The sequence below is a fragment of the Lissotriton vulgaris genome, chromosome 1_1 (assembly GCF_964263255.1).
Source record: "Lissotriton vulgaris chromosome 1_1, aLisVul1.2, whole genome shotgun sequence".
NCBI lineage: Eukaryota > Metazoa > Chordata > Amphibia > Caudata > Salamandridae > Lissotriton > Lissotriton vulgaris.
In genome coordinates, this window is record NC_141685.1 from 1833551701 (window position 1) to 1833573717 (window position 22017).

The following is a 22017-nucleotide window of genomic DNA, read 5'->3' on the forward strand; positions in this document are numbered from 1 at the left end:
ATACGCAGATTTATAAAGGGAATTTACATGTGCAAAAATAGTGCTGTATTAAGTAGCAGACTTTTCAGATATACATTTTGTTTTCACTAGTTTAAAATAAGGGCATTGCAGTTGGACATTTCCACTAATGTGCCAGTGGTCAGCATTAATCTGTGATATTTTTTCCAATGGCGGGATCCTCCAATATCATGAACCACCTAACCTTTCAAATCTCATAGTACGACTGGCTCATTAATTCAGTGAAAATAACACATGATATTGTGGTGTTGTGCCCGTGGTGCATCCTCTGTTACCATAGTTCCATTGCAATGGATGTTGTGATCTGACTCAATTTAACGTAAATTCATTGTTTAATTGGAAACAACGACTCGTATCAATTCCTTGAGAGTAACGGTACCTGTGCATCCTTTGAATCTGTTGAACGTTCTGGAGCGTGAGGCATTTTCTGGCTGCGTGACTCCATCTGCGTTCTTCATCTACGAGTGTTGTGACGTCTCCTTCTGAACCTTGACGCCGTGAGCTCACACCACCTTTAACGTCGTCACGTGATCAAGGTCACGCAACGTGCCTCCATTTTGTGCAAGTGTCGGACTTATTTTCATTAGTGGATTCACCGCGTTTTTGAGCAACCAAATATACTTTACCACTCGTTCCGTTTTTTTTTAAACATTCAAGGTACTTTTCTTATCCTTTCCCATTCAAGACAAGGAACAATTTATTTAGTAATATTACTCATGCGGTGATATGTTCAAAGTACTGCTTTAATCCTCATTGAACACAGAAGATATTTCTTCGAAGCATTACTACAACAGTGATATGCACACCGTTGCTGCATGTTTTTTTTAAAGATTTCGGTGACATGCACACCTTAAGAATGTATTTCTTATTTTAATTGTATACTTTCAGTATTCCTGTTCTATTATTAACAATCATTTTTTTTTAGGTTTCCTTCATTGTTAACTTATCAAATGGCATCACAAGGTGGGTCGAACACTCCTATCCCATTTTTATCTCGACCAGGTGAACCATCAATTAAATGGTCGGATTGGAAAGTTTACTTTTTAAATTATATTGAAGCCCTTGAGGAATAACAGGATGATGTTTTTTCCCAAAAGAGGAAAAAGAAAATGCTTTTACATAGTTTAGGACCGGAAGGTAATAGAATTTTTAACCAAATGGAAAACAAAGTTAGAGCTGATGACAATACTGTATTCCTAGACGCTCTTGAGGATTTGGATGTACATTACCATCCTCCAGTTTGTGTAGGGATAAGCAGGTACGAGTTTTTTAAGAGGAAACAAGGAAGGTCGGAATCTGTTGAAGACTATGTTTCCTGCTTAAAGAAACTGGCCATTAATCGTGAGTTTAGTACTCTCCATGATAGTTTTGTTAGAGACCAATTGGTCATGCATTCCAATAACACTTCTATCCAGGAAAACCTCTGGACTTGTGGAGACTCTCCACTTAATGAAATTTTCGCAATGCTCAGAAAGGCGGAAATGTCCAAAAGGTGCGCTAAAGTTGCCCTTAAGGACAGCGATAAAGATGATAGTGTAACTGTAAGTAAAGTAACTAATAACTACAAAAAAAGAACAATTATAAATCCTCCTGTTCATATTAAAAAAGTGCTAATCCAGGTCCTTCTTATAGGAAGGAAAGCGTTCCCAATCGTTTCAGATGTGGTTTTAACGGACATTATGCGAATGATCCGAAATGCCCAGCCTTAAAATCAAAATGCAATTTCTGCAGCAAGATTGGACACTTTTCTAAAGTTTGCAAATTTAAGTCTAGTAAAGACAAGAAAATAGTAAAGTGTGTTGATGACTCTAATGAACCAAATACAGAAAATGATGATGCATCTAGTGATGATAGCATCTTTTGCATTCTTGATTTTTGGGAAGATGACAATGCTGTTTTGAACATAAAATGTAAATCTAGGAAACCCACGTGTAACATCTTAATTGGGGGTGTTTTAATTAGCATTGTACCTGACTCTGGCTCCCCGTACACGATTGTTAAACATGATATTTGGGAAAAATTATTTGCACATGTTTTAAAAAAAGATTTAGTTCCACCTGACATCAAACCAGTTACATTTACTGGTGAAATAATTCCTATGGTGGGGTTCGTTGAGGAAATTTTTGAATTCCAAGGGCGGAAATGTTTAGGCAAATTATATGTTGCTGAAGTTGGTCCATCCATTCTTGGCTGGATTGATCAAGGTGCATTAGGCATCATCCTAAATGCAAGAAATGATGTTCAGGTTTTAATTCTTAATGAAGACAACAAGGAATTCTTAGACAAATTATCCTTACAATTTCCAAAGGTTTTTTCAGGGGAAATTGGAGAACTGATTGGCTTCACTCATAAGATTATTTTGAAAGAAGGTGCCAAACCTGTGTGCCATAAGGCAAGGAATATTCCTTTAAGCATCAGGAGTGATGTCATGAAAGATTTAGATGTTTTAGAAAAGAAGGGAGTCATTGAGCCAATAGAAAGCTCTGAATGGTTGGGGGCGGAGCTAGCCGGCGTCGATGGCGGACGTGTGAGCTTTCGGCTCCTCGCTTAAGCCCCTTAAAAATCCTGCAAAACTATCCTGCTAAATGCCGAATTGACTGGGTTCGGTGCCTGGTGACCCCCGGTGGCCCCCTGACCCGGTTGAGTGGCCCGGAGCGCCGGTGGCTGTGAGTAACGGCCCACACAAGATTGGCGACGGAGAGAGGCGCGGACCAGGCCTGAAGCAGCGGCCTGCCCTGTGGCGCTGGCCGCACGACGTCACCTGACGTGCGGCCCTGACACCCGGAGGAGCCGGAGAGTGCAGCCCGCAGATACTGGGGCGGAGCACGTTTCGCATGCCCGCCAAGGCTCATTTGGAAGACCAGGCGCAGGGAAGACACGTCTGCAGGGACACTATCATTAGTCCGCCAGTCGAGGCCAGACATTGTGCTGGGTGGTTGGCGCACCTCGACGCGAGGAGCACTCCGGAGGTTACTCCTGCGACGCAGCCGCCATTTTAGGCTCGCCAGTGCCACCGTAGCGGGGACTGTGGAGTGTGCGGTACTCTACGCTTGCGGCTTTTGCTGGACATTTCCAGGGTGAGATCCGCTCTGGTGCTGGGCCCCCACCATGGGGAAAAACGATGCAACGCAAGCGAAACTCTCGTTTGACCGCCGGAAAACGAGGGGGCCGGAGTCACAGACGGCAGAGGCCTCCCCCAAAGGTGCCGCAGCGTCCTCGACCCCTGCGGACCTTAGAGAGCTGCTAGCGGCGATGGAGAAAGGAATCCAGAACAGCATAGAAGCGGTGGGCTCCAAGATCGACGATTTATCGTACCGCATGGACCGCATGGCGGAACGTGTGGACAAACATGCCGAGCGCCTCGACATGGCAGAACGGCGCCTCACGGAAGCGGAGGAGGCACAGACCGAGTGGGACAAAGACCGTCGACAATTCGGCAGGTTGCTCCAAGTGATCCGTGATAAGGCCGAGGACTTGGAAGCGCGCTCCCGCAGATCGAACATTCGCATAACGGGAGTGGCGGAATCAACGCAGACGGGCAAGATGGAGCTCTACGTGGAGCGCCTGCTGAAAACGCTACTTGGGGAGGAGGCCTTCTCCCCAATGTTCATAGTGGAGAGAGCGCATCGCACTTTGGGCCCACAACCCCAACCTGGTCTGCCACCCCGACCCATAATTGCCAAGCTCCTGAACTACAGGGACAGAGACACGGCCCTGCGACTGGCTCGGGAGAAAGGACAACTACAGGTGGAAGGTATGAAGATATCATTGTACCCCGACTTCACAGCCAAAGTACAGGAGGAACGCCGCCAGTTCATACCGCACAAGAAGCAGCTGCGCGAGCTGGGCCTAGACTATGCGATGCTGTACCCGGCCAAATTGAGGATTAACACCGGCGGGAAATCGTACTTCTTTACGGACCCGAAGGAACTGCAGAAATCACTGAAAACTTGGGCCAAAGAACGCAAGGAACACCGACAGCGGCACGGAGAGGACTTGGGGGAGGCGTCAACGATGGAGGAACAAGACTGAGGCATCACACCTGCTTTATTCCCTGTAACGGTGAGTTGAGTAAGATACTGTGGACGCACTCGGAGTCTCCCTGTTATGGGCTGTGGCCTGGACTCAACTAGAGACAGTGGCTGAGAGACGGATGGAGACGCATCACAATGACTCAAGCCGCATTGTTGTTCATGGTCCCTTTCACGTATGCTGGTGAGGCGATCACTATGTTATGATTGGAAACGGGTGGGGGGGCAGGGGGGGACCAAAGTGAATCCAGTTTGAGGTATTACAACACGGGGGGGCTGTGCGGGGGGACGGAACTGGAGATAAGTGAACTTTTGCACCACTGGTGGTTACTACGCAGTTTCGGCACGCTTTGCCCCTGTGCTTTTGGCTGAGGAACTCCCCAGGGAGTTGGGACTAGTATCGCCCGCTACTTTGGGGCAGTTGTGTTGATGGGGCAATGTGGGGGGTGCTGTCTGGCCGGGTTGGGGGTGGTCAGCTGTGGGTGGGGCGGGGTCAGGGGGGAGGGTGGATGGTCGAAAGTTGAGGAGTTTGTTGTTCGGGAATTGAAGGGCCTGTGGATAACTGGCGAATGATGTGTGAGAGTGAGCGGGGTGACTGTCTGCCGGACTTGTGTGATGAGGTACAGCTTGGTAGTCCGATTTCTCCCGAAGGAGTCAATATGTTGTGCTATGATTCGAGATGTCGGCTGCTGTAGTGTCTGAGCACCCGCAGCCGATGCGCGCGCTGTCCCTGCTAACCTGGAACGTGCGAGGGCTGAATGACCACCGGAAGCTAAGGAAGGTGATGAGCTTCCTAAATAGGCGCCAAGTGGACGTAGCCCTGCTGCAAGAGACACACCTGCCTGTCCACAGTAAGATGTTACAGGTCAGAGGGTTGGCAGGAAATATAGCAGTAGCGGGTTTCACCTCACACGCCCGCGGTGTAATCACCTGGGTGAACCCTGCCTCGAGACTGAAACTTACCCCACTATCTGTGGACACTGAGGGCAGATATGTAGTGGCTAAGTGCACGGGGAGGGGGTTGGACCTACTCCTGGTAAATGTTTATGGCCCTAACCATGATAGCCCGGAGTTTTATACAGCACTGTCAGCTACCTGTAGGTCACACACACACACTAAAATGTTATGGGGGGGAGACTTCAACTTTGTGTTTGACCCCGACAGGGACCGTTCGGCGGGCCCTGTTAGGCGGCCAGTTGCGTCTGCTGTCCACATGAGAGCGGAAATGACGAAGCTGGACCTGGTGGATGTTTGGCGGGAAAAGCACCCTTCGCAGGGCGGTTACACGCACTACTCCGCATACCACAACATACATACTAGGATAGACTACTGGCTCGCCTCCTCCTCGGTACTGGGTGGCATCAGCTCGTGTACGGTTCTTCCACGCACGTTATCGGACCACTCCCCGGTATTGCTCAGTCTCTCCACAGCTAGGAAGGGGATACCGCCATATACTTGGCGTTTCCCGCCCTACGTGCTCCTTGATGACGCCTTCCGCGGGGAACTAGCGGAAGACATAGAAAGGTTTTTCGCCACCAATACTAACTCCGTAGATAGCTTCTTTACTGTGTGGGAGGCCTTCAAGGTATATATTAGGGGGATGGCCATGTCCAAACACTCCAGTGTCCTACGTTCCATTAGAAGGGATCTCTCTACGCTCGAGAACAAGATTGCCGCCCTGGAGAGGGAACGACTGACGGACCCGGAGGGAGAGGCGGGACAAGACCTAGCGCCCATATTATCGGAATATCACGCGCTTGCGGATAGGGAAGTTCTCTATATGGGGAAGTATGCCACGGCTCGGACTTCTGGAGAGGGAGAGAGACCGGGGGCTCTGCTGGCGCGTATGGCCAAGGGGTCCCGTAAACCATTGGTGGTAAATGAATTGCAGACTCCGGAGGGCACCCGAGTGGTTGAGGAGGACCAAATATTGGAGACGTTCCGCCGATATTATTCGGACCTGTACCGTGCTAGGGCGGGGGGTGTGGAAGCCGAGATAGATGATTACTTAGATTACATCTCGATGCCGTTCCTTAAGAATTCAGACAGGGAATTCCTGATGGCCCCCTTTCATGAGGATGAGATCCTGGATGCGCTGAGTGGCATGCGCTCGGGGAGCGCCCCGGGCTCTGACGGGCTCACGGCAGGCTTTTACAAAGCCTTCAAGGACCTATTACTCCCTCATTTGCTTGCCCTCTTTGATGCAATCTGCGAAGAGGGCGAAATGCCGACCTCCATGCGGGAAGCGTTGCTGGTCACGATCCCGAAACCAGGGAAGCCCCTGGACCAATGTGGGTCGTACCGCCCGCTCAGCTTGCTGAACGTGGACGCGAAGCTCTACGCAAAGGTCCTAGCCAACAGACTTGCGCTGCTGGTCCCGGACTTAGTGGCGCCGGAACAATCGGGCTTTGTGCCCAGCAGGAACCTAACCTATAATATCCGCACGGTGCTGGGGACGATACAGCATGTGAAGCAGGAGAACCCCGCCTTGGCGATATTCTTAGACATGGAGAAGGCGTTCGACTCTGTCGAATGGCCATTCATGATCAGGGTCCTGCGCAAACTGGGGCTGGGAGAGCCGTTTCTTCAGAGAATAGGGGCTCTTTATCATCACCCTTCGGCCCGCCTGCGTATCGGCGACAGGGTCTCGGCACCGATACACATCGGTAGAGGCACCCGACAGGGATGCCCCTTGTCCCCCCTGTTATATGCATTGGTGGCTGAGCCACTAGCGTGCGCCATGCGAGAATATCATAGCCTGGAGGGTGTCAGCTTCCCCACATACAAGATTGGCATCTCTACTTATGCAGATGACACCTTACTGTACGTCCGGGACCCGGTCACTAATCTAGCACCGATACTCAGGGAGGTGGTTCGCTTTGGGGCGCTGTCGGGACTCAAAGTGAACTGGGATAAGTCCATTGCTTTCCCCCTGACCCCAGTCACGCGGCCGTTTGGGATGGAGTATCCCCTACAGTGGACGGATGACTCCGTGAGATACCTGGGCATCCGTCTCCACACGGACCCAGAGATCCTGATCCGCGATAACTATGGGGTTGCATTCACCAAGCTTGAGGAGGATGTGGACGCCTGGATTAAGCTCCCCCTCTCCTTGATGGGCAGGATTGCCCTTATGAAGATGGTGGTACTCCCCCGGTTTCTCTTCCTCTTTGTTAATATTCCGGTGGTCTTGTCGAAATCGTTCTTTAAGCGCTTGAACCAAGTCCTGATTAAGCTTGCCTGGGGCGGAAAGCAACCTCGTGTCAAGTGGACGACACTGATGCTCCCATGTGAGATGGGGGGCCTGGGGGCGCCGGACCTGGAGCGCTACTACAGGGTGGCACAGGCGACCCACTTACACTCCTGGATCCATGGGGATGCCCGCATTCCGCATCTCATACTGGAGAAACTATTCGCTGACCCACTTCCCTTACCCGCCACGATTTGTCTCACAACAGACCGAGCAATCGGGCGAATGGACTCGCTTAAGGCGACGAACCATGCGTGGCAAGCACTGCTGAGAGAAAGGGGGTGTCCCTTACTGTACTCCCCGCAGATGCCGGTAGCCTGGGCCCTGTGGTTGGATCCGCTCAATGAGAGGGGGGTGATAGAGGCCTTGAAGGCCCTGGGAGTGCACACAATGGAGGACTTGTTCTTGGACGGAGCGCTGAAAACCTGGGAACAACTCCCCCCTGTTGCCCCGGCTCCATCGCTGCTGCAGAAGTTTCAGTATCACAGGATACGGTCGGCCTGCAGAGTAATACTGGGCCCCGCGCTACAGGAGCCTGAAGAGGTCCCAGAACTGACGCACATTATCAGAACGAAAACACCGGCCAAATTGATCTCTGCGGTTAACAGGCTTGGGCCTTCTTATCAGGCATTAACTACTTCGGCCCCTAGAGCGGCGTGGGAAGCAGATCTCCAAACCCCCATAGACGATGCTATGTGGCGCTACTGCTGCGCCAACACTCGCAGGGTCTCGCTTAATGGCAGACACCGCTTGGTGCACTTCAAATTTCTACAGAGAGTATACTATACACCAGAACGGCTACACCGCTACGGCCTACGTGGCTCCCCGGAGTGTGAGCGCTGCGGGACTGGGTCCGCTGATTTCCTTCATTTGGCATGGCTATGCCCGGGAGTGAGTGCGTTCTGGGAGGAGGTCTTCGTGGAGTTGGGACAGATTATAGGGGAACCGCTGTTGAGATCCCCATCGCTTGCGCTACTGGGCTTCTCCAAGCCGTTGGCTCCTGCGCTGCGCAGATTAGTAGACGTAGTGTTGCTACTGGCCAGAAGGGTGGTGGCTGCGTGCTGGATGCGCGGTCCTCTCCCCACCAAGACGAGGTGGCTCAGGGATCTCCAATACTGTTGCACACAGACGGAATTGTACAGCGAGCTGCTGCCGCCCAAAAGTAGACCGAAGTCCTTTTGGGAGCTCTACAAGGAGTACCAACAAAAGGGGGAGGTGGACGACAGTGACATGTCGGAGGAAGTGGACCCTCAGGATGAGGGGTTAGATACTACTATGGAACGGAGACAATTACCGCAGGGGGGGCTTTAGTGTTCCTCTGGGGGGAGGTGGGTACAGGTAAGGTGTAGGTGAGGGACGGGGACGGGGGATTGGTGTGTCATGGCTCAGGGGACAGGGCTAGCGGGGGACGGGTGCAGAATATACACGGTACATACACTTCATCACGCAGGCAGGAAGCGTCACTAGGACTCCTTCACGGTACTCAATAGCAAACGGGGTGGGCCTGGGGGGGGTTTGGGGGTAGTTTGGGTTAGTTTTTCCCTTTTCTATTTTTGGTTTCCTGCCCTTTTCTGGTTCATGAAAGACCGTACTATTATGCCTCCATTTATTGCCTATTGACTGTCTTGATGCTACGCTGAAGGACAACAGTGCAAGATCACATTGTTCTTGATTGAGTTATGACATTGAGTTACGCCGCTGGGCCTCCGGGATGCCGGCACACAGGCTGTGTATTAGGTGCAGCGACTCTGCTTTTGGAACTTATGTAAACTTTGATGCACTGTACAGTCGAACTGCAATGACATTTGTATTCTGACAGTTGGCAACATTTGCAATAAAGGTCTTTTTAAAAGAAAAAAAAGAAAGCTCTGAATGGTTGGCTCCATTGGTCGTCGCGAGGAAACCTGACGGCCATCTCCGCTTGTGCATAGATTTAAGAGACCTAAATAAAAATATTGTAATCAATAAATTTCCTCTCCCCAGGATTGATGAACTTTTAGCACAAAGCTGCGGTGTCAAATGGTTCTCTTCTATAGACTTGGTATCTGCTACCATCAAATTCCCTTGCATGAGTCTAGCAAAAAACTTACGGCATTCATAACTCCCTTTGGATGTTATCAATTTATAAGAATGCCGTTTGGTCTGGCTTCGGCAGCTGCCGTTTTTCAACGAATTATGCACAAGTTGTTCAGGAGCATGGAATACGTGACCTACTTCCAAGATGACATACTTGTAATGGGCAAATCCAGGTGTGACCATGACAAAAGACTATTTTCTGTTTTAAAAATACTTGAATGTAATGGGTTAACAGCCGAGCCTAAGAAATGCAAATTTGGTATGAACTCTTTGACCTACTTAGGACATGAAGTGGGTGAAAAAGGTATTTTTCCCAAAAAGAAGTTGGTCGAGGCAATTGAAAATGCTCCTGTTCCTTGTTGTAAAGATGATCTTAGGTCATTCCTAGGTATGGTCGAGTTTTACTCAAAATTCGTGAAGAATTTTGCTGACAAAACTTTTAATCTTAGACAATTACTTAAAGTAAGAACGGAATTTGTTTGGAATGATATTCTACAAAATGACTTTCACAATATAAGGAAAGAAATAAATAATGCATTTCCTCTCCAGGCATTTGATCACACCCTACACAACATAATCACTACCGACGCTAGTGGTAAAGGATTGGGCGCTGTCTTTTCACAGTCTAACATGGATGGATTCAAAGTCACAATTGCTTTCGCATCCAGGTCTATAACCACACTTCAAGGGAAGTTCTCAGTCATTGAAAAAGAAATGCTAGCTGTTGTGTGGGGTATTGGGAAGTTTAGACAATTCATTTGGGGCACTAGATTCACATTACAAACCGATCATAAGCCCCTATTAAAAACCCTTACCTCAGAAGGAATGTTGAAAGCCACTCCGAGACTTGCACGAATGAGTCTTAAGTTACTGGGATATGTGTATGATGTTGAGTATATTCCTGGCAAAAGGAACATAGTTGCTGATTATTTAAGTCGTTCTCCCTTACCAAGCTGTGATGATTCTTATGATTCTTTTGAGTCTAGTGAAGTTGCCATTATCCATGAAGAAATTGACCAGCGTTTAGTGGCGATTTCTAAAAAAGATTGGGAACAGTGCTGTGATAATGATGAGATCTTGAACTCTGTTCGCAACTTTGTTGTCAGTGGATGGCCATGTAAGTCAAACTTGAGAGAGGAATTGAGACCATTTTGGGAAGTCAGGGACGAGCTTTGTATAGATGATGCTAACCACTTGTGTAGGGGTGAGAGAGTTGTTGTTCCTTGTTCCTTGAGAGATAAGATTTTATCCATCAATCATGAAGGTCATCTTGGCATCATGAAATTGAAGTCAAGAGTTAAATTATCGTACTTGTGGCCTGGATTGGATAAAGAAGTTGAGAGATTTATTCAAAATTGTGATACTTTTGCCAATGCTGATAAGTCCTTGCGTGTATTTAAACCTACCCTAGGATTTAGACATATTCCTATGTACCCATGGGAAGATTTAAGCATGGATTGGTTGGGTCCAGTTGAAAATTACGAAGGAAGTGTTAAACATATTCTGGTTGTAATTGATAATTACTCTAGATGGCCCGAAATTGAAATATCTGAAAAGTTTGACACTAAAGTTGTTGTAGCCTTTCTACGTAAGTTGTTTTTACAGGAAGGTGTTCCGAGGAACATTTTAACTGATAACGGTCCACAATTTAGATCTGAATTTTTTTTGAAATTCTTAGATAGGAATGGTATAACTCCTAAAAAGACACCAGTCTATCATCCTGCGGGCAACGGCATTGTTGAGAAGTTCAACAGGGTAATTATGGGGAGTATCCAAGCCTCCATTCGTGCTGATACAGATTGGGAAAAGGAGTTGCTAGAAACTATTTGGGCCTATAGAATCACCTCCACCAGTACCAATTACAGCCCCTTCAGGATCCTTAGGGGTAGGGAACCATTTACTAAGGATAATGTTACTTGGAATTCCAAGAAAATATGTGGGAAGTGGTCTCCTTCTTTAGTTCGTTCAAGACTAAGGAAAATACAAGATTCACATATTAGCGATTTTAGTAAGAAGAATGCCACTAAAGAGGCTGAACTCAATGTTGGTGATTGGATTAGAATTAAACTTGATACTAAGGTTAAGAAGGGTCAAAGTAAGTTTTCAGATCCTTTGCAGGTTATGGAGTTATTCTCAAAATCTGCCAAGTTGAGTGACAACCAAGTTTGGCATCACAACAGGTTGGCGAAATGTAAAGGCAATTTCTCCTGTTTCAAGACTGATTCTGGTCTTGATCCTTCTTTTGAATGGTTGTGGGACGATGTCTTGCAGGGTGGTAACACTGGGAATGATGTTGTTAGAGCTTCTACTAGTGATGTGTTGACATCTTCTCCACATTCATCTTCTCAGCTTCCATTTCCTGATTTACCTGCTTTGGCGCAATCCTCATCTGCTTGTAACCAGAACACCACACGCACAGGTAGACAAATCAAAATTCCTGCACGTTTCAGGAGCTATGTTATGTAACTCATTGTAAATCTTTGCTGTGTTTTTTTCTGTTTCAATTGAGAAGAGGGGGTGTGGGTCATATCGGTTACTGGTTACTTTTTTGTTTTACTTCATTGCAATGTTATTTCACACATTTATTATTATGTTGTCTAATGTTCGTTTGTTCTGTTAATGTAAAGAAGGAAGATGTGGCGTTGTGCTCGTGGTGCATCCTCTGTTACCATAGTTCCAGATGATGCACCACATCCACACTCCAGAATGTCAGGGAAACTACTGTTGGTGCTTGTTACCTGACTGGAAAGGACTGACCTGCTTGCTCTCTAATAAACTCCACTAAAAGATACCTTAACCGGACCCTTCATTCTTTACAGATATTGTATTTTGTTTTGCCATAAATTATTCCTCTATATATAATATAACACTCTACCCTAAACATTGAGGCATCTGTTGAAATGCATCAATACCAAAGCAAATTAAGATTAGTAACGCTTCCTTTGAGTGGTTGGTGGAGAGATGTGTTAGTAAGGCAGACTGAGTGGAACAACATATAAAAGTATTTCATTCTCAAGGTTTACACCCTGCTTTTTCCAGCGTTTCCACTGTACAACATGGTGTTACACTTGAAAATATGACTAGATAATTTCAGCAAAGACAGAAAATGAAACTGTTCAAAGTTCCAATCCTGACGTATGTTCATCATCTTGGATTCAATTCATGTGAATTAGCAATTAATGTGTGAGTAGATTGTGTGGTCACTACACATTTACTTCACCACCTGTACACAATCACAACACATTTTAGCTTTGATTTTCATCACAGTCAGGAGATCACTATCCATGCCTAGTCCTTTGTCTGAACATAGGATTCAAATGTCAATCCTTTTTCCTACTCTTATAGGTTTGTATATCTTCTGTATAGAATTAAACCTTGAACTCAAAATGTAATAAATAACTTAAAAAAGCTAGAAAACACTGACACAAATAAGCTATTTAGCAAATAACATATAAATTAATTAACATAAATGAATGTATTTTTTTATATAAGATATCAATTAAATATACTTAAACAGCACCCAATTAAAATATATTAAATAATCAACAAATGAAACATCAATAAATATATAATTAATAAACTCTCCCTTCCCGACCCATTAATAAACCCAATAACCAAAAATTAAAATTTGATACAAAATAAATCAATTATTATTCTTTCAAACAAATAAGAAAGAGATTTAAAAAAACGTAATGCATTAATGAATACAAATTCATATATAATAAAAAAAATGAGCACATAAAATAGAATAAAACATAACACAATACACAACAACACCATATTAAAAATATTATTACTGTAAACTATATTTTAAACATTGATATAATAGTAAAACAGCTAAAAACAATGTTTTACCTGAAATATTTTGATCCATGATCTTTTCTCAGTCACAATATGTTGATGACAATATTATGGTCATATTTAGGGGATACAGAGAACTGAAGCCTAAAACGCACATAGGTAAAAACACTTATTATATATATCCCCCAAAAAATAATGAACCTCTCTCCAACCTCCTCATTGAAATGTATATTATCCAGGTTATGCTATAGATGACGGGTCAGATGGACTCCCAGCGGAGTTTTACTTAACATACATAGACCTACTGGCCCCCCGCCTGCATGAGGTGTATAACGAGGCACTGAAAAGCGATGGCCTACCCGACACAACACTACAAGCCCTAATTGTCTCCCTTCAGAAACCGGGTAGGGATGCTTTGAGACCTGACAACTACAGACCACTATCACTTTTGAACACTGACTCCAAAATACTCAGTAAGATACTGGCGGTGCGCCTGTCTCAACACATCCAAGAAATGGTACACCCCGATCAATGCGGGTTCGTCCCGAACAGGAGCACAGCACTAAATCTGCGAAGGCTCCACCAACTAATGTCTCCCACCGCAGGGGGAAGTGCCACCGAGGGTTGTATCTCGCTGGACCTACGGCAGGCGTTTGATACACTCAGATGGGACTACATGTTCGCGGCCATGACCAAATTTGGGTTGCCCGCCGGATTTATAGACTGGGTATCTCTGTTGTACCGGAAGCCTACGGCACGGGTTCGGACCAACAACTGCATCTCTGATCGGATAGACATAGCGAGAGGCACAAGGCAGGGGTGCCCTCTCTCGCCACTGCTGTTTATAATCGCCCTGGAGCCCCTAATGCTGAAAGTCCGAACTATGGCGGCTGCGGTGGGGATTACTAGGCTCAATACCCATCATGTCATATCGGCGTATGCCGACGACATACTGCTCTTCCTCAGGGACATAAATAACCCAGTGACACCGCTGCCGCGGGTCTTTGAGGCTTTCCGCGAGTTATCGGGCCTCACCATTAATGAGACAAAGTCGTATGGGTTTGGCTTTCGGAGCCCGGTGGCGGGAACACATGTTCAGTTTCCGCCGCACTGTTTCCAGGTAGCGCCTGTAACATTCAAGTACCTGGGTCTCCAGATATACCGGCAACCACAGGACCTGCTGGACGGGAACCTGGGGCGAGCACTGACCAACCTCACTGCTCGGGTACAGTTCTAGACTACTTTACCGCTATCGGTGGCAGGGAGGGTGGCTATATCAAAAATGGTGGTACTGCCGCGTCTCCTATACTTCTTCACGAATCTACCAGTCTCTATCCCTATGCCTTATTTTAAGAAACTTAACACTCTATTGCTCGACCTAATATGGGGGAAGGGCAGGAGACGCATAAGTATGACCCGGCTGCAGCTACCCACGGATAGGGGCGGCTTGGGAGTGCCTGATTTATTCGCTTACAGCTGTGCGTGCCAACTGCAATGGCTAGCTTATTGGTTGGCTGGCCGCAATTTACACGAACTGAACATGACAGAGGACGACAGACTCCGGGGGGCCATACATCGGCTGTTACTGCCAGGGGCCAAGGCACCGGCGTCGACTCCACCCCTACTCAAACTGGCCCTCGTGTACTGGAAGAGGGCGGTCAGGTATACAAACGGGCGGTCGAATTATGCACCCTCGATACCACTGCTGGGCATACCGCTGGGGACGGGTCCAATGACGGAAAGAAGACTACGGGGGTGGCAGGAGGCGGGGATAACACAAATCGGGGATTTCTTCTCGGATAACAGGCTATTGCCATATGAGGAATTCGCCAGGCTTCACCAGGCGCCAAGGGCGCTTTTTCTGCAGCATGCACAATTGGCACACTACATAGGCACCCATTGGGCGGGGGACGGGGTGGAGCCCACCACCAACACGCTGATCACTATGCAGTACCTCATGGGGGCGGGCGGACACTTGACCAAATGGTTGACTGCTGGGATACGGGAGGGCAGGGCTGACCCCCTACAACCCCTGAAATTGAGATGGGAGGAGGACCTGGAAGTGGCGTTGAGCGTCAAAGAATGGGACCTGGTATTGAAATTGCCGAAGAAAGTGTCTCGGAACCCCAGGTTTAAATTTATACAATTGATGATTATACACAGGGCATACTTGACTCCTCGAAGAATTCACATAATGTTCCCGACTGCGCCCGATGCTTGCCCCAGATGCCGGCAGGAAGACGCAGGCATGTTACACATGTTCTGGGAATGCCCTAAGCTGGGACACTACTGGGCCACGATACGTCACATACTGAATGATATAGTACCGGATAGACCCTACACATCTGCCTCTTATTGCATGCTGGGGATAGGACACAAAGAGAAAAAGAGAAGTGTGGAGTCCAGATTTGTGGATCTGGCATTGCTAATAGCGAAGAGGTCAGTGGCGATGAGATGGAAGTCGGCAAGGCCGCCAGACATAGAGACCTGGGGTGGGGAGGTGGTCAGGTGGGGCAAGGCAGAGGGACAGGAATTAGGCAGGGAAGAGCGTAGAGGCCTTAGGAAACATCCCATCTCAATGGAATGGAACGCCCTACTCATAGAATTCGAGCAAGGTGTGCAGGACCAAGAGGACTAGTCTGAGTCTGTCATCTCTCACAGGGGGATACTACGCCCGTGACCAAATGTACAGGGGAGCCGAGTTGCAGACACACTGGGAAAGATCTGATACGCATATATGATGCAACCGGGGATCGGTACCCTACTGGATACAGATTGTACTGTACACATTGATGCAAAACCAATACATTGCTGTTATGTGGAATGTTGAGTGCCGGGGGGGGGGGGGGGGAGAGAACGGGGAGGCTTTAAGGGAGTTGGGACGTTAGTGAACGCAGAAAACGGAAAATGTAAATGTTTGCAATGTATACTGAAATATATGTCACAGAGTGGAGAACTACTGTACGAATGTCTATACAATATACAGTGACCTAACTTGCAAATAAAGAAATTTTCAAAAAAAAAATGCTATAGATGAAGCAAGCCACGACCCAAGTCATGCCTGGAATCCCGCCCCAGAGGCAATGGAAGAGTAGAAAGCACTCATACATGGGAAGGATGAAGACTGTGGGAGAGGAACAGTAACTCAGGACAACAAGGTGATTATGACGACGAATCCAGGAGGACCAACTACTGAGGGAAATGAGAGAAGGGAAGACACAACACAGGTATCAAAATGGGTAGCCAGGTGCAAACTAACCACCACTAAAGATATCAGAAGAACTACTGATGGCAGATGGTCATGCTTGCTCTTTGGCAATATTTATACTGGTGCTGTCTCTAGTGACCAAATGTGCTTTTCCTGTGGCTGGTCCCAAAGTGGCTTGTGTAGTATGACAGTTTGACCCAGTTTGATCCGAATGTCCAACCCTGCTCTTTGAATGTATCTAGTGAATTTATACCCTGAAATAATGTCATCCTTCTTGTTTGAATTTGGTGACCTGGCATCATACTATTTGAAAGATTGTCAGATTCCTCAGAGTTTTTCACCCCAAGACATGATCAGCACCACGACCTGGAGCAACCCAAGGTGACGACTGACCCACCTCTGGATCTTAAGTTTAAACCAGGGTGAACTCATTAAATTTGGCACCTTACCGGTTCTTGGAAACCGTTTCCTAGGTCCAAGCCACATGACTGAAGTTTCTCTGCCTCACAACCCAAACAACTCCAGCAATGCTGGTGAATGTTTGCAAACCCCTTCTGCAAACTGTCTATTCTGTGACTGGCAGTCAGGTCTAAAAGTCAACACACTAGTGAAAACATTCTCATTCTCACACCTCTCTCTCCAGCTCTCGCCTGAGCACCTCAAGTTATGACCTCAAGTGTGCATATGTTCATATCTTTGTGGTAGCGCACGATCAACAGCCTAGAGAAGTCCATTGACTCTCGGTGCAAAGTACCTTCTCAGTCTCCCTGCTCCTGCAACATATTCATCATAGTTAAGCCAGTTCAATAGGTAGAGTAGAAAAAGTCTCAAACTGCTTAGAAGCATTTTCTCCAGGGAAGTTCATACCGCAATGGGCTCAATCTACTAAGCCTGAGCTGTAGGTTATATTCACTTTCTTGTCAGGATTAGTATCTCCTTAAAAAGGCTTGGATAATATAGTTTAAAGAATCTTTGGCAGCCAATGGCTCTCACATGCTCCCTTGCTGCTGGCACATCATTAGCCTAATGCCAAAGCCCTCTCACCGGACAGTCATGATGTTTCCTCAGCAGTGGATTGATTACTGATTTCATTGCAAATAGTTTATTCAAATTATATCAAAGAAAGATGCATTCTTGGTGCAACTGTAGCACAAAATAAACAATAGCTCCTGGTTTTGGTCTCAGAGCTTAATTTAACTTTCCCCATTTCAGGGTGTTATATTGCCTATAGGATCGAATTACTGCAGAGACTAAAGACAGCACATCTACCAGAAAAAATGCTAGTGTGGAAAACAAGTAGGATTAGCGTCCAATTATAATCACCTTCTGTGTTCCGAGGAAGGACATCATTCAAGACATGGAGTTAACTCTGCATCTCAGTGCTCCTGGCACTACATTCAAACATGCTGTTGTACAAAGAACTAGCTCAAGGGCAGCCATTCTGCAGAGATTAGTTTCCTGATGGAAAGCTCAGTTATACCTAGTTTGTTTTCCTGAAACTAAATATTTTATATTGAAGTTTCCATCAAAGATTGGTGCCGAAAGCATTCCCGAAAGCTTTAAAGGTACCATTTAATAGGTCACTGTTTTGCTGAGTCAGAGACTTGTGTATGAATATAGGGAACATTTTTATTGAGCCGAACGGGCTTTCTGTGAAATTAAAATTCCTAACTTTGGTTCAAAACTGAAACGAAATGAGCAACTCGATATGTAAAGAAAAGAATTCCAATCGTAGCCACAGGAATAGAACGAAAAGCAGACGATGAAGAGTGAAGGTGCAACATAAAGAAAGTGGATCTACTCACATAAGACTATTATAGAAGTATTGGATTTTTACTTTTCTACAGGTAACAAGTAGAACTAGCACTCCAGAACAGAAGCAAGAATGATCTAAATTTGTCTGCACAAATGAGATTTGGTAGAATCCTAGTGTGAGAAAATCCATGACAGGGGACTGTTATTAGCGTTTTTTTATTTTATTTATAAAAACGTAAGTAGGTATTTGCCAACATTATGAAGGTCGTTGCCAATTTCCGAATACAACGGGGCACTACTTCCTATGTGCAATTGTGTCGTCTGGGAAGGAATTTTTCGAGGGACTACCGCAATAAATAATGGGTGTTGTGGGGAAGGGTTTTTCCTACAAACAATTTCATTTGCAAAATCCCCTTTTCATCTCATTTTTAAGAGTTGAAAATTGTTGCATTTCCATACAATGAAATCGTTAAACTTGTACGAAAAAATGGGAATAACCAAAAGTTGCACAAACACAGGCGTACGCTAAAGAAATGTAAAATGAACTTTGAATGTACAAGAAACGCTACAATGTTATAGATCTCCTGAAGAGGCTACACTGTTATTTCATGGGAGATGAGTCGAAGTTCTCCACATGATAGGGTCTGTGGTGCATATTGTCAAGGGCCATTATCTCCGCATTAGCGGGACTTTTTCCTGCTAATGCGGCGATAATTTCATCGCCCTATTACCAAGCTGTCGCTAACACCAGTTAGCGACAGCTTGTAGGTGATAGCGGGCATTTAGGGGCCCACTTTGCATGTCAGCGATAATTATCGCTAATGACATGCAAAGTGGGCGTGCCAAGATGTTTGCGACTGAAAATAGTCGCTAACATCGCTATCTCCGATTACCAACTTTTGAAAATATTTGCGCTAAGCGCGACTATCTCCAAAAGCTAACGCCTGCCCTGAGCAGTTCTTAGCCATGTTATCCCATGGTAGGTGGATAACATGGCTAAAAGCATTAGCTTGGTAATGCATGAATATCGCTGACTTTTCAGCGATATTCATGCATTTCCGCCGATTTTTATCGCTTAGGAGATTAACCTTGATAATAGCAAGGCTCCTAAGCGATAAAAATAGGCGAAACACGGCGATAAAATTATTGCCGCAAACCAAGCATAGTGATAATTATCGCTTATGCTTGGTAGTATGCCCCAATATTAGAATGAGTCATCGCTATTTCGTTCACGTTTTCTAGTTCACAGGATTTAAAAGTTTAAATCAAACAAATCGGTGGCCAGTTCTGGATACTTTAATATCTACCATTACTTGAAACATTGTCAGATTAATAGAGCTCTTTCAAAACAATTATACAGAAAGGTCTGATATTGTTCAAATAAACTGCAACTTGCCTGACTTATACTGAACGCGAGACAAACAAAAGGGTAGCAATGAAAGAAATCACAAGTTATGGTATACAAATATGCATCAGCATACTTACTTCATTCTTCGGATAGGTATACCGAGGCGCAGCCAGTACAGGTTAAGAGTGGTGCAGATGATGGGATAGCGAAAATTAATAAAGCCACTTACCTTGCACTCGCCGTATCTCTGAGCTGGCGATGTGGGGATCACAAGTAAAGCAGTTTTCATTATTTTTTTAATTTATTTTACCTATCCCCGTAGTCTGACGACTCCTGCCTCACCCCATCATTCTTACCTGTACCGGCCACGCCTGGTTATACCATCTTTACATCGTTATTCCACCGTACACCACCATTTAGGAGCATTTTTTAATCTTAACATATTATTTTAAGGCCCCCATGGCAAGCCTAGTTGGCATGATGTAACAGGTCAACTTAATATAGGGTGACTCTATGGCTAGCCGTGTTTTTAGGCAAAACATTTCCCCAAGAGATGATAACATAGCAAGCATAGTTATAGAAAGCACGTTTACCCCTAAGAGTCTGTTGGTACTATTGACAACATGTTTGTTATTACTCATCGGCGTGGCATTCATTTCATGATCAACCACAGTAAAAGAAAATGTTGAATGGAATCACCAGCAGTGGTGGCTGGCTTTTGTGGGCAATGGCGCATCGCCTTGAATTATTTTGCTTATCATATTCATTTTTTTTTTAAATCAGTTGTAAAAATGCAAAAAACTAAAACACACACTCTGGTTGAGGGAAACACTAGATAAGCTCTCACCCTAAGTTTTGCTTACCTTTTCCAAGCTTTCGATTTCTGATGTGAGCACACCTATCCTCATTTGCTGGGCTGCTGATGTCATAGACATGATGCTTGTGAGGTAATCAGCTCAGAAAAACCATAGCTTCCTGGATCAAGCGCCACCCCCTGATAATGTGAAGATACCATAAGGTCCACTAATCTGTGCAGCACAAGTCAATGCTGTGTGGCTGTGGGTCCCTACGGACCTCTGCCTCCGGCCTACACTGCGGTCAGCAGGGCTCACACACATCAAATCCATTCCTGACCTTTACGGACTACGCATCATCGCAGGCTGTGCATCCACTCAGCTCTTCAGGTGCCACAATCTCTGTGCCACTAAAGTTAACACCACGTGGCTGTGGGCCATTGCTGACCGCTGCCTCCGGACCTCACTGAAGTCAGCAGGGCCCACACACATCAAATCCATACCTGACCCTCGCGGACGATGCATCATCACAGGCTATGCACCTGCTGAGCTTCACAGGTGCCACTAACTCTGTGCACCACAACTCTTGGACCCTTTATGATTGAGTTACATGCTGTGGACTGCGGATGCAACAATGTCTCCTCAGGCAGTGTGGAAGACCTGGTTACGATGATGATGAGGCAGGTGTAAGACACCCCACTGCAGGTGCAGCAGGAATATCCCAAAGGGACACACTCATTGACAATTACTTCACATGAGCACGCTCAGCTCTAGTGCCCTACCTCAGTGCACCACAAGTCATGACCTTTTCTGATTGAATATTGGGTGACCTCTGCACTTGCTCCGGCTACCTCCATGATGCTTCACAGTTGTCTGTGTTATGTTGGTGTTTTCTGTTTCCACTTTAACAGTGATCACTTTCAAGGTGTTGCCAGTACCAACCACTCCCTGAGGGCTGGCTCACACTCACCCCTCACCCATCCAGCACAGTCGTCACTGGATATGTGATCCTGGTAATAAAAAGGGACTGGCGAAATGTTAGCCTACGAAGCTGCAATCGCTTTCTTGGATGAGTAACTACGTACCTGCAGCCGCAGCAGATTGGAACACATTGCACATGTCCCGACACCATGTTGCATCTTGGAGATCTGGTCACATATCCCAAAACAACAGTTGACATGGCTGCATTCGCCTGGACTCTAAATAGGGACCCTTGATTCTAGTCAGGGAGGGGGAAACACACTGTAGATAACCCCTGCTCACCCCCTGGGTAGCTTGGCAAGAGCAGACAGACTTATCCTAAAGGCAATGTGTAAAGTATTTGTACTCAAAAGACAGTAATAAAGTGATAATACCACAAATGGAAACCACACCAGTTTAGGAAAAATAGAGTATCTTTATCTAAACTCAACACAACCAAAAGGACAAAAATCCAACATACATGTAATAAGAATATGACTCTAAAATGTTTCAAACAACTTGGGCCATAGAAAACTATTGATGCATGACTTCTCACAAAGTACCTGTAGTTGCGACAAAATTCACAACGCCAAACAGCCGGACAGATGGAAAGCATTATAAAACAAAAAGATTTGTCAGTTCCTGAGACCATGGGGAGCCGATGCAACAGTTCTGCTGCACACAGGAGAAGTGAGGCATCGAATTCGGTCTGTATGGGGTAGTGATGCATTGATTCCGAGACAGTTCTGGTCCAAGGGTGATGCGTTGGGAAAACT

The 22017-nt window shown here is 46.1% G+C and overlaps 1 protein-coding gene across 1 annotated transcript in view; it reads left to right on the forward strand.

Moving 5' to 3' along the window:
* LOC147751297 (leucine-rich repeat neuronal protein 3-like) overlaps window positions 1-22017 on the forward strand; it is a 350340-nt gene that overhangs the window by 115054 nt on the left and 213269 nt on the right. The gene's annotated exons all lie outside the window — the stretch shown is intronic.